This window comes from Papaver somniferum, chromosome 7 (assembly GCF_003573695.1).
Source record: "Papaver somniferum cultivar HN1 chromosome 7, ASM357369v1, whole genome shotgun sequence".
In the NCBI taxonomy this organism is placed as follows: domain Eukaryota; kingdom Viridiplantae; phylum Streptophyta; class Magnoliopsida; order Ranunculales; family Papaveraceae; genus Papaver; species Papaver somniferum.
Window position 1 is genome coordinate 117,775,110 of NC_039364.1, and position 11,979 is coordinate 117,787,088.

General features: G+C 35.7%; 1 long non-coding RNA gene across 1 annotated transcript; it reads right to left on the reverse strand.

Annotated features, from left to right (window-relative positions):
* Nucleotides 1–5,893: 5,893 nt before the first annotated feature.
* Nucleotides 5,894–7,900, reverse strand: LOC113292931. Its single transcript, XR_003331953.1, has 3 exons — nucleotides 7,756–7,900; nucleotides 7,607–7,667; nucleotides 5,894–6,542 (listed from the first exon to the last, which is right to left on the reverse strand). It is a non-coding gene; the product is annotated as an uncharacterized LOC113292931 (long non-coding RNA).
* Nucleotides 7,901–11,979: the final 4,079 nt, after the last annotated feature.

Here is an 11,979-nt window from a genome sequence, read left to right on the forward strand (position 1 = left end):
ACGACACGTCTGGGTTCAAAAGAATCATGATACTAACAGTATTATTGGAGGAAAATATTAATTGCTAAGACGAGAGGACAACTTCAAAATATTTGCAATTTTGATTGTTATCTATCGCAAGTAGAACCGAAAAATATTGATTAAGCTCTTAGTGATCCCTTTTGGGTGAATGCAATGCATGAAGAGTTAAACCGATTTCAAAGACAAGATGTATAGGAGCTCGTACCGTGTTCCTCCAATATCAATATTGTTGGTACCAAATGGATATTCAAGAACAAGTCAGGCGAATTTGGCACCATTGTCAGAAATAAATCCAGACTTGTCGCTCAGGGATATTCACATATTGAAGGTATCGACTTTGACGAAACCTTTGCTCCTGTGGCACGCCTTGAGTCCATTCGTTTGTTATCATCTCATGCTTGTCTTCTCAAGATTAAGCTATTTCAAATGGATGTAAAATCCGCATTCTTAAAAAGATGTTTAAATGAAGAGGTCTATGTTGCTCAACCTAAAGGATTTGAAAGTGCAGACTTTCCAGATCATGTCTTTAAGCTCAAAAAGGCATTATATGGATTAAAACAAGCAGCTCGTGCCTGGTTCGAAAAACTAACTACTTCTCTTCTTAGGAAAGGTTTTTCGAGAGGTGGAGCTGATAAAACATTGTTTACCAAATGGGGGAAAGATGTGGTTATTGCTCAAGTTTATGTAGATGAAATCATCTATGGATCAACTTCCGAGAAACGTGCAAAATATTTTCAAGTCTCTCTTGGAAGGGAATTTGAAATGAGCAATGTTGGTGAATTAAAATTCTTTTTAGGATTACAAATTCAACAACACAAGGATGGAATTTACTTATCTCAAGAAAAATATGCTAAGGATCTTGTTACAAGGTTCGGTCTGGTAAACTATACCGAGATGAGAAAGGAGTCAATGTAGATCAAAAACTCTATCGATCTTTCATTGGAAGTCTTTTGTATATTACAGCTACTCGACCTGATATTGCTTTTAGTGTTGGTTGTTGTGCTAGGTTTCAGGATAATCCAAAGTAGTCTCATCTTGCAGCTGCAAAAAGGATCATGTGATACATTCAATACACTATCGGGTATGGTATATCTTATACTTTTGATACTAATACCGATCTTACTGCTTATTCAGATGCTGATTGGGCAGGATGTGTGGGAGACATAAAGAGTACATCTGGGTTTTTTTTACTATGTAGGGTTGAATCTTATAGCTTGGCATAGCAAGAAATAAAACTCACAATCCCTTTCAACATGTGAAGCAGAATATTGCTGCAGGTTCATGTTGTACTCAACTTCTATGGATCAAAAAAATGCTTGTTGATTATGGAATTGGCACTGGAATAATGAAGATATTTTGTGATAACTCTAGCGCGATTCGCATCACTGAGAATCCCGTTGATCACTCAAGAACTAAGCGCATCGACATCAGGTTTTATTTTTATTAGAGATGTCTATGAAAACGGTATCATTAGCATGGAATTTGTGCCTTCTGAACAACAATTGGTTGATATTCTCACCAAACCTCTATATACTGCTACGATTCAACACTTACGGAAGTCTATTGGTATTGTTTTGGTTCATTAGATTTCTATCTTTTTCTTTCCCCTGGATCTATCGATATCTTTTGGGCGATAAAAGCTTGGAGTTTCAGTGAAGTGTTGTTTCAATTCCACATTTGTTTCTAGTACTAGTAGTTTGTTTCTGTTTAATATCAAAATGTCCAAAGAAATCCTTCTTTTCTTGTAAAAGTAAGGTCAATCTTGTTGTTCTTTCGGGAATGACATTTTATGGGGGAGAGTTCTTAATTGAACTTGTGCTTAATTTCCAAATCTGTGTGGGGTGTGCGAGTGTGGAATAATGTAGAAGTTATCTTGTATCTTTATAAATTCTGTGATGAATACACTAAGTTTCGACTATATGAAATCATCGAAACAAAATTGATATGTTCTCTTTTAGTCATGAAGTATCTCTATGAGAATTTCATTATGATCCCGTTAATTTTCGTACCTTTGCCAATTTATTTTGACAGAAAGGGGGAGAATTATTTTGTAGTTCACACTACATACATATGGTTTACGAATCATTATATAAGGGGGAGTGATTTTCATTATGATATGAAGTATTGACTAAGGAGGAGTAATACATATCACCGTAGTATTATTGTCAAAGTTGCGATACAATTGAACTTTGATGTTGTGTAATAATATTATGGCACTGTATAACAATAATTTAGAACATCTATTTTCTTATTGTTATGGATACGGATCTTCAACAACTATGATGCTGAGTTGAACATGAAAAAGTAGGGGTCTAAAAACCACACCCAATATTTCGTTTGGAAATATGAATAGACAAACTCCAATATACTTTCAAGAGAATCAACTAGACAGTTAGACTCAATCTAGAGAAAAGTATATCAAAGAGTTTTATATCTTTATCTCTCAATTCAATCTGCAATCAGTAAATAGGAATTTGCGAGTTCGATTGAATATAAGAGAAATAACTTGAACGGTACCAAAGACCAATGTTCAAGGATCAATCAATTTCAATCAACTACCAAAGGTTGGATTTCCCAATTGATCGATTCAACGCACAACCTGTGATATTTCAATTATATAACAAAATATAATGCAGAAAAGAAATAACAAAGACACCAGAGTTTTGTTAACGAGGAAAACCGCAAATGCAGAAAAACCCCGGGACCTAGTCCAGATTTGAACACCACACTGTATTAAGCCTCTACAGACACTAGCCTACTACCAATGAACTTCAGACTGGACTGTAGTTGAACCCTAATCAATCTCACACTGATTCAAGGTACAGTTGCGCTCCTTAGTCTCTGATCCCAGCAGGATACTACGCACTTGATTCCCTTAGATGATCTCACCCACAACCAAGAGTCTCTACGACCCAAAGTCGAATACTTGATAAACAAATCTGTCTCACACAAAAAAAGTCTATAGGAATAGATAAATTTGTCTCCCAGAAATACCTACGAGTTTTGTTCCCTCTTTTGATAAATCAAGCTGAACAGGAACCAATTGATATACCAGACTTATATTCCCAAAGAACATCCTAGAAATATCAATCACCTCACAATAATCTTAATCGTAGGGTAGCGAAACAAGATATTGTGGAATCACAAACGATGAGACGAAGATGTTTGTGACTACTTTTTATCTTGCCTATCGGAGATTCAATCTCGAGCCAATCTTAGAGAAGATAATACTCAAATACGATAGAAATGGCAAGATTAGATCACACAACTACATAGAAAATAGTTGGGTCTGGCTTCACAATCCCAATGAAGTCATTATGTTGTTAACCTACAGGGTTTCGTGAAAAACCTAAGGTTAAAGGAGAATCGACTCTAGCTTATACAACTAGTACCACACAGGAGGTGTGGGGATTAGGTTTCCCAGTTGCTAGAGTTCTCCTTTATGTAATTTTCAAATCAGGGTTTGCAATCTTAGTTACCTTGGTAACAAAGCATTCAATATTTAGCGATAGATGAAAACCTGATTAGATTCAAGCTAATATCTTTCAACCGTTAGATCGAACTTAGCTTGTTATACACAAATGAAATGTACCCTCATTTAGGTTTAGTAACCGTACCCAAACGTTTACACCATGTGGGCTCAATTGTAGTTAACCAAGGTTAGCTATATGAATATTCTCATATCAACCTTATTCATCTTAACCATAACTAGTTCAAATGACTCAAATGAAACTAGTTAAAGAGTTGTTCAATTGCTATATTCTCATAGAAGTATACAAGAACACAATTGAACCAAAATCGATTTGATTCACTTGAATCAATTCATGAACATTATAGCCACGGTTTGCAAAGAATGCATTCCTTAATATATAAATGTATTAGTTCATGAGCCAACCAATTTTAGAAATTTAACCACTCAAGTATGCATAAGGGTACGCATACCTAAGTAGCCGGTTTGAGTTTGGGTTCGCCAGTATGCTAACGGGTACGCATACTTAAGTACACTTCCAAAACCCAGCAGAAATTCCCGGACCTATATCTTACGCAAGTATGCGTACCGGTATGTGTACTTGGTGCACGGAATTTCACAACTTCAAGTATGCATACGAGTATGCATACTTTAGTTCCAGTCATGGATCACATAATGCAAGAATGCACACTATGTTTATAATCCAATGATGGTTAAGTATTCTGAACTCTTATTTCAATCATTGAAACTTTCTTCGAGGATGATAATAGCCATTTTCACACACTATTAGCATCAAAGGAGTTTTCAAGTGATTGAAATAATCATAATGAAACATTCCAAGTCTACACCAAATGATTGTATCACACAAACCATGTAAGATGTTACTCGGTGATTTTCACATGATCATCTTTTGACTTTCGTCAAGAATATAAGATGAACTTGGTTGAAGCGAAAGCTTACCAACACATATTTCGAGAAATATGTAAGCGAGTTAAACTCAGCTCGAAATCTCAAATGTGTATAATCGACAACTATATAGTAATTCGAATTTTGTATCAATATAGGAGATAGAGTAGAAATAAACTTTCCAAGTGATAGATGAGTTTTAGTCTCCACATACCTTTTGTTAATGAAGTTCCACAAGCTCTCCTTAGTAGTTTTTCGTCTTCAATTGATGAACGTCGTGAAGTCTAATGCTCAACTACATTATCTATCCTAGTCTGAGACATCACTATAAGTAGACTAGAAATCAAGACTTATAGTTTTGATCACTAATATTGACAAACAATCTTGAGATAGCAATGCTTGCGATTCCGACCGAGCAGTGCTCTAATAATCTCCCCCTTTATCAATTTTAGTGACAAAACTATCAATACATATGGATTATAAAATAAATAAACTTTGTAGGTTCTCATCCAAATGCTTGATCTCATTGGTTCTTCAACATTACTCGAAATCTTCGTCACTTCCAAGTACTCCAACGATTCCAAATGTGTTCAGTTCGGCATCATTGTTGTTGAAGATCCGTAGCTATAACAATGAGAAAACAGTTGTTGTAAATCATTGTTATACAATGTCATAGTATCATTATACAGCATCAAAGTCCAATTGTATCATAACTTTGACAACAATACTATGGTGATATGTATCACTCCCCCTTAGTCAATACTTCATCTCAACATGAAAACCACTCCCCCTTACATAATGATCTATAAACCATATGTATTTGTAGTGTGAACTACAGTTTAATTCTCCCCCTTTTTTTCAATATAAATTAGCAAAGGTACGAAAACTAGTGGGATCCTCATGAAATTTTCATAGAGATACTTCATGACCAAAAGAGAACAACATGCTAACTTGTTTCGATAATTTCACATAGTTGAAACTTAGTGTATTCATCAAGGAGTTTATAAAGATACAAGATAACTCCTACAATATTCCACAGCCGCACTCCTCACAAAGATTTGGAAATTAAGCACAAGTTCAATTAAGAACTCTCCCCCATAACATGTCATTCCCGAAAGTACAACAAGAGCGACCTTATTTTTACAAGAAAAGAAGGATTTCTTTGGACATTAACAAATCACATAAGAATATGAATTTGTATCCAAAAATCTCAATTGAATTAATCACAAGTAAAATGATCAATTCAATTGGTCATGCTCAACATAAGAGAACTTACGGAGCAACACAGTATATGCACAAAGATGTGGATCAGGGAAAGACCAATACTGCGGAACAATCAAAGATTCATTCTATTTTTTATCACTACTAGTATGGCATGCATGCGTGATGCGCCTGCCAGTACATTTGTTTCGTAATTCTGTTGTCATCGTGGAATAATCAACGGTCAAAGTCAACACTCGGTCAACGATCAATGCCAAGTGGTGAAAACTCATAATGTGTAAAAGTAATCATGATTAAACTTGAATTTTTCATTTAATAATTTTTCAATCATAAATGTCCTTTTACATCAAAAATGTATATTTGTAACTCGTATTTTTCTAAGACAGAAAGACTTCTTTATACACAACATTTTTCGTGTATGTTCCCTTCTTCTTTGCAACGGTTCCTTTAGTAACTAATACTTTCGTGTGGCTACGTGTGACAGCAAATGAAAGAATATCAACAGTAAACATATTCTGGCTTACCATTACTCGTTCCAGCTTGTTCCCCATTTTTATTCTGGAGTCGCTGTTGTGATGACCGAATTCGATGTTGATTACATTTCTTTTCAAGGAAAGGTTCACTTTCGTGTATTGTCATTGAGCTTTATTTGGCTCTCTCAAGAATTCGGCGATGTTGTATCTCATGAGATCTTTCATGTGGGTACAAATCATGGCGACGTTGCCTTTTCCTTTCATTTATCATATCCATTTTCTCTCGAATTCGACATTGCTCTGCAATTCGAGGACTTCTACGGAGTTCTGTTATAGTGATGTGTTCCGTTGATGTTTCTATCCACTCTTGAATTCGAGTTTGCTCTATGATTCTAGGGCTACGACGGGGAACAAAGACTTGTTTTCCTTCCGTTACTACAAAGATGTACTGCCTGGATCAAAAATCAAAAAATAAAACTTTTGTTACTCATGTTCTGTGTGGCACAAACATGTATAGCCTGAACCGAAAATCAAAAGAGATATTGAAGTTCACAATTGTCAAACAAACAAATGAGGTTTATAAAAAAATCAACAAACAACTGAGCTAGGGGGTTCTGATCTAGGGGGATTTGAAGTTCACAATTTTCAAGGACTTGTTTACCTATAACTATCTGAAATGGACTAACATCTGCAACTTCAGCGAACATTCAATTAAAATTTAGTTCAATCTATACTTTCTACCAATTTCATCATTCCCAGCTCATCAATCATTATTCTCCATTCACAACTTCACCTAACTCAATCTCTGCAAACCATTAACCAATTGTACACCCCATAGTAGCATCAATCTCAATCATCATAATCACTCACAGTCAATTCCACTAACCCCTTTCTGTAGCCTCCATGCAACACATGAACATCACATAAAACTGGTTTGGCTTCACCTCCCATAATTCTCAGTGCCACAATCACCACCACTATGCCACAACATACCACCATCTCCATTCTTTTAAATTTGTCTCTGTCACAACCATTGTGACTGAAACTCAACAACATCATCTCAACTGCCCTTAAACTCAACCACATCATCTCAACTGCTATATTGATTCATTACCTCGAACTACCACCACCTACAATCACAACCCCATTTTCATTTTCATTTACCTGCACAGTTCATACTTTTACCTAACTTATTCATCTATCCATGTCGTAGCAAACAACTTCTCCATATCAATCAGCTTCAACCATCTACAAATCATAATTTCAGAACTACAACAAACCCATTCCTAAAGATGAACCCACCTAAATAAGACCCAAAATTTTAGAAGTAAAATTCACAAATAGAATTCGGTTTATCTGATTTGAAAGTTACTGAGAAGGGAAATGAAAATTATGAATCACAAAAAAACAGTTGAGTAACCTGAATTTCAATTTTGGTACTCAAATTATATTATTTGAAAATCCATGACTGGAATTCCCAAATTTAAATGAATTAGGTTATAGGAATTTGACCAACCTGTGATGTTAAAGTCTTATATTTCCGTAGAATGAGAAATGGACATCAATTGCAATGGTTGCTGAAATTGGGAAGGAAAAATTCGAAATTTAGGGCAAAATCATAAGTCAAAAAGCGGTGATTAAGGAAAAGAGAAGAAATAGACTAACCTGGATTGAATCTTATGTTAAGCCTTCGATTTTCCATAGCCGTCGTTCATCTTTCATGGTGGAGGTGGAGGTGTTTCAGAAAACTCTTTCATGGGGGAGGTGTTTCAGACGAAAAGAGTTTTGAGACAGAAGACGATAGGGAAAACGAAATTGGTTTTCTATTGTTCAGTCAACTTACGGTATCACCCTTTGCTGCACAGTTTTAATCGAGAAATCAGTGAGGGTAGTTTAGTAAAAAAGGGTGGACGCGGTCCATAAATCCCTATTTTCTTTATATTAGTATAATATTTGCACAATGACATATAATAGACTTAATCTTTGTAAACAAAAGTTCATCCTGTCTTCCATCAATATTTGCATAATGACATAAAAGGCTTAACTTTTGTAGTCAAAATTTCATTCTATCTTTTATCAATACTTTCATACCGACATATAATAGAGTTAACTTTTGAAAAAATATGGGAAAGTCAAGGTTCACGAACGTAAACAACATATCCCATAACAATTTGCAATATATAAAACCATAAAGATTAATACTGCAAAAATCATCTTCCAAATAAACTTTAGAATTTAAACAAATAAATCTAAAAACATTGCAAGATGAAACCGTAGGCAATATCTATGTGTACTCACAATAATGGCTATTCCAAACCCTAGTTATCCTTCTTAAAAACACAAGAATAAATTCTCATAAAAAGTTTCCTAGACATTGAGACCTCTGAAAAATTCTTTATCGTCCCCGAACTCCTTGTTGTCAACAGCCATGGGAAATAAGGTTCATGAAGAAATGAGTCAATTCCAACAAACCTTTTGAACTTATGCCGAACCAGGGCCTTTTGAATTTCAAGAGTTCTCAAAGCAATAACCTTTATTTCCTGAATCTCCTTCCTTGTCTCCTTCAACTCTTCAAGAACGCCAGAAAACTTCTGAGAATTTGAAGGAACAGCTCTTGGCTTCCTCACATTCCTTCTTTTTCTTTTCAAAGTTGGAGTTACATGAGATTTATCTATTTCCTTCATGATTGATGGCTTAACAATCATATTAACATCTTTTCCATCAAACGACATAATGCTTGGAGTATCCATATGAGCGGAATTGTGAGAGGAAATCACAAGATAATCTCGACAGGCAGTCTTATGATAAAAGAGTTTCAAGTGAAGGAAAAAGGAATATAGGGTTACGGAAATTTTAAACACATAAGTTCACGTACGAACAACTCTCAACCCTAAATAGGGTAGAATTGTCGAGAATAACCCTCTTTTATTGATTAAACAGGGAAGTCATTTCCAATATCAATTAGATATGAAAAGAGGCACGAATTCCAGACTTACAATGCTCAGCAGAGCAAAAACAAGTAAAAAAGAAAATCTAAATAATCTAAAAGAATTTTCTTTTCCTAAAGCCTGAGGTGTGCATAATCTTGTCTCTTTTGATCAGGCACATGAGACAAGATGCACTAACCAAAATAATTTAAGTTGTGCTGGGGTGAACAATAATCTTTCCACCATATCCTTTTTGAAAGGAATTCATAGAGCCATGTTTCTCATAGTGTTTAGACCATAAATTTCTCTCTAATGATCTAGTATTTTCTTTGGAAACTAACTTCTTTAAGGAAGAGATGCGTTTACATACCTCTAATGATTTTTGAACAAGTTTGAGCTTGTTTGCTTATCGATTCGCTTTTCGTTGAAGTTTGTTGACATATCTCATTTTGTGTTTGTACTTGAAACACTTTGAAAGTTCATGACCTTTGAGAGAACAGTAAGAGCATATCAACTTGGAAGATGATTCAGACGCCCGAGATGTGTACGCGGCTAGACAAACCTGAAAAATCAGAAAAAGAGTTTCCAGTAGAAACAAGTAGATCCATTTTTTCTTCCAGACCGGTTGAGATTTCTTCTGAAAGAATATCAAGATTGATGTATGTATTGCTACAATTATCAAAATAAATATTTTTACAAAGAAGTGCAACACTTGACTTTTCGTCTTCATTAGAATCATAGTTGTCAGACATTTCATCAAGAGTTGCAGCTAGACCTTTGTTATCAATGTATTTTTTACGATTTGGACATTCATTTGCAAAATGGCCAAAACCTTTACACTTAAAGCACTGAGGCATATCCTCGTCATCAGTTTCATCATTATCCTTTTTTTAGGAGGAACACGATTATGAAGTTTAACTGATGACCTGGGTTTATCTCTGGAGAAACGTTTACTTCTCTTCAAAAGAAGATCCCTAAACTGTCTTGTGATCAAGGAGACTGACTTGTCAAGATCTTCATCTGATGAATCAGCCTCAGAAAGATCATATTCAGAGATGCAAACACTTTTACTTTTGTCAAGTAATTTAGTGTTCTTTTGTGCTTTGAAAGCCATATCCTTTCCGGATTTGGATGTACGCACATGATCTAGAGTATTTCTGGAAAGAGTTGCAAGGTTATTAGCTTCAACGATGGCATGCTTCTCAGAGTCGTATCTTCAGAGATACGATGAATCAGAGATGAATCAGCCTCAGAAAGATCATCTTCAGAGATGCAAACACTTTTACTATTGTCAAGTAATTTAGTGTTCTTTTGTGCTTTGAAATCCACATCCTTTCCGGATTTGGATGTATGATCATGATCAAAGATCTTTAACTTCCCAACTAGAGTGTTTCTGGAAAGAGTTGCAAGGTTATTACCTTCAACGATGGCATGCTTCTTAGATTCGTATCTGGACGGCAGCGATCTGAGAATTTTCATCACAATGTCCTTTTCAGGAATAGTCTTACCCAATGCAAAAGATGCATTAACAATTTCGAACACTTTGTGATTAAACTCATCAAATGAATCTTCATCTACCATATGAAGGTTTTCCCACTCAGAATTTAGGTTTTGCAGCCTCGCTTCTTTTTCACATGTATTCCCTTCAAATACGGTTTCTAAGATATCCCAAGCATCTTTAGACCGAGTGCACGTAGTCACATGGTGCTGAAGATCTGGGGTAATGGCATGAATGATAGCATTTAACCCGTCAGAATTTTTCTTTGCAGCGAGAATCTCGGTAGGTTCATATGCACAAATATCCTTTGAAACTGTTACATCACCTTCTGCAACTTCCAGAGGATTATAGCCATTAACCACATAAACCCATGATTGAAAATCACGTTGATGAATGCTAAAAAGTGCATATTTTTATATATTTTTCTTGGCATTTAACTCATCTTTTGTGCATTAATTCTACATTTTATCCCATATTCTGTATTTTCATTGTTTTCAAGAATAAATATTTTTATTAATTAATTTTACATTTTTAGGTAATAAATAAAGACTAGATGAGTTGCGGAGCGAAAAGTGCAAAGACACGGAGAAAGCCGGCGGAAACTCTAGAGGAAAAGAAGTGCAGAATGCGGTATGGAAGACTGAAGGATGAAAATGGGCTCACAAAGGAAGAAATTGTTCTTAAAGAAGAAGTGGGCTCAAGATTGTTTAAGCCCAAACCCATTTTCTAAGCCTAAAATCAATACCCAAACCCGTTTCTCTCCTTCACCGTCAGATTGAATCCATTCCATCATCCAACGGTCGATCCATCAGAGTGCATCGAGTTTTGATGTTCCTGTCTAACACTATAGCACCTAACTCCATCTCAGACCGTCAGTTTTGATGTATCCCAGATCCAAAGGTCGCTTCATATCCATTTCCATCGAGCCGTTGGATCATTCTTTCATCTTTACATCCTACGCCTTTCACCATCCAAACATCAATACTTGATGACCCTTCTCAACACCCAAGAACCCAAATCTATTAACCCAACCAAACACCCCTTACTCCAAAAATATCGAACCCATCTTCTTCTCCTCCCTTCTCTGCACAGCGACGCTGTCGCCATCACCACCACCTGCTCCACCAACTCGCTGCCACCACCACCAACTCCACACGAGCCCTCAAATCTCTTCCATACGTAAACCCATCACTACCCTACCCCTCTATCAACTTATTTCATCATTTCTCAACCCTTTTTCTCTGAAACCCTAGGATTAAGGGATGATGAAATAAGTTAGGTTAGAGAAGCAATTGAGAGTAGCAGGAGACGCAATAGAGGAAATAGAAGCATGGGTCGAAGCTCTCAAGTGTTTTCAGATATTAGGTATGCATTAATTTCAATTTTTATCAAACCCTAATTTTTCTGTTTTTTGGGGATTTTGGAGAGAGTGTGTATAAACTATAAATAGATGCTTTGGGGTGT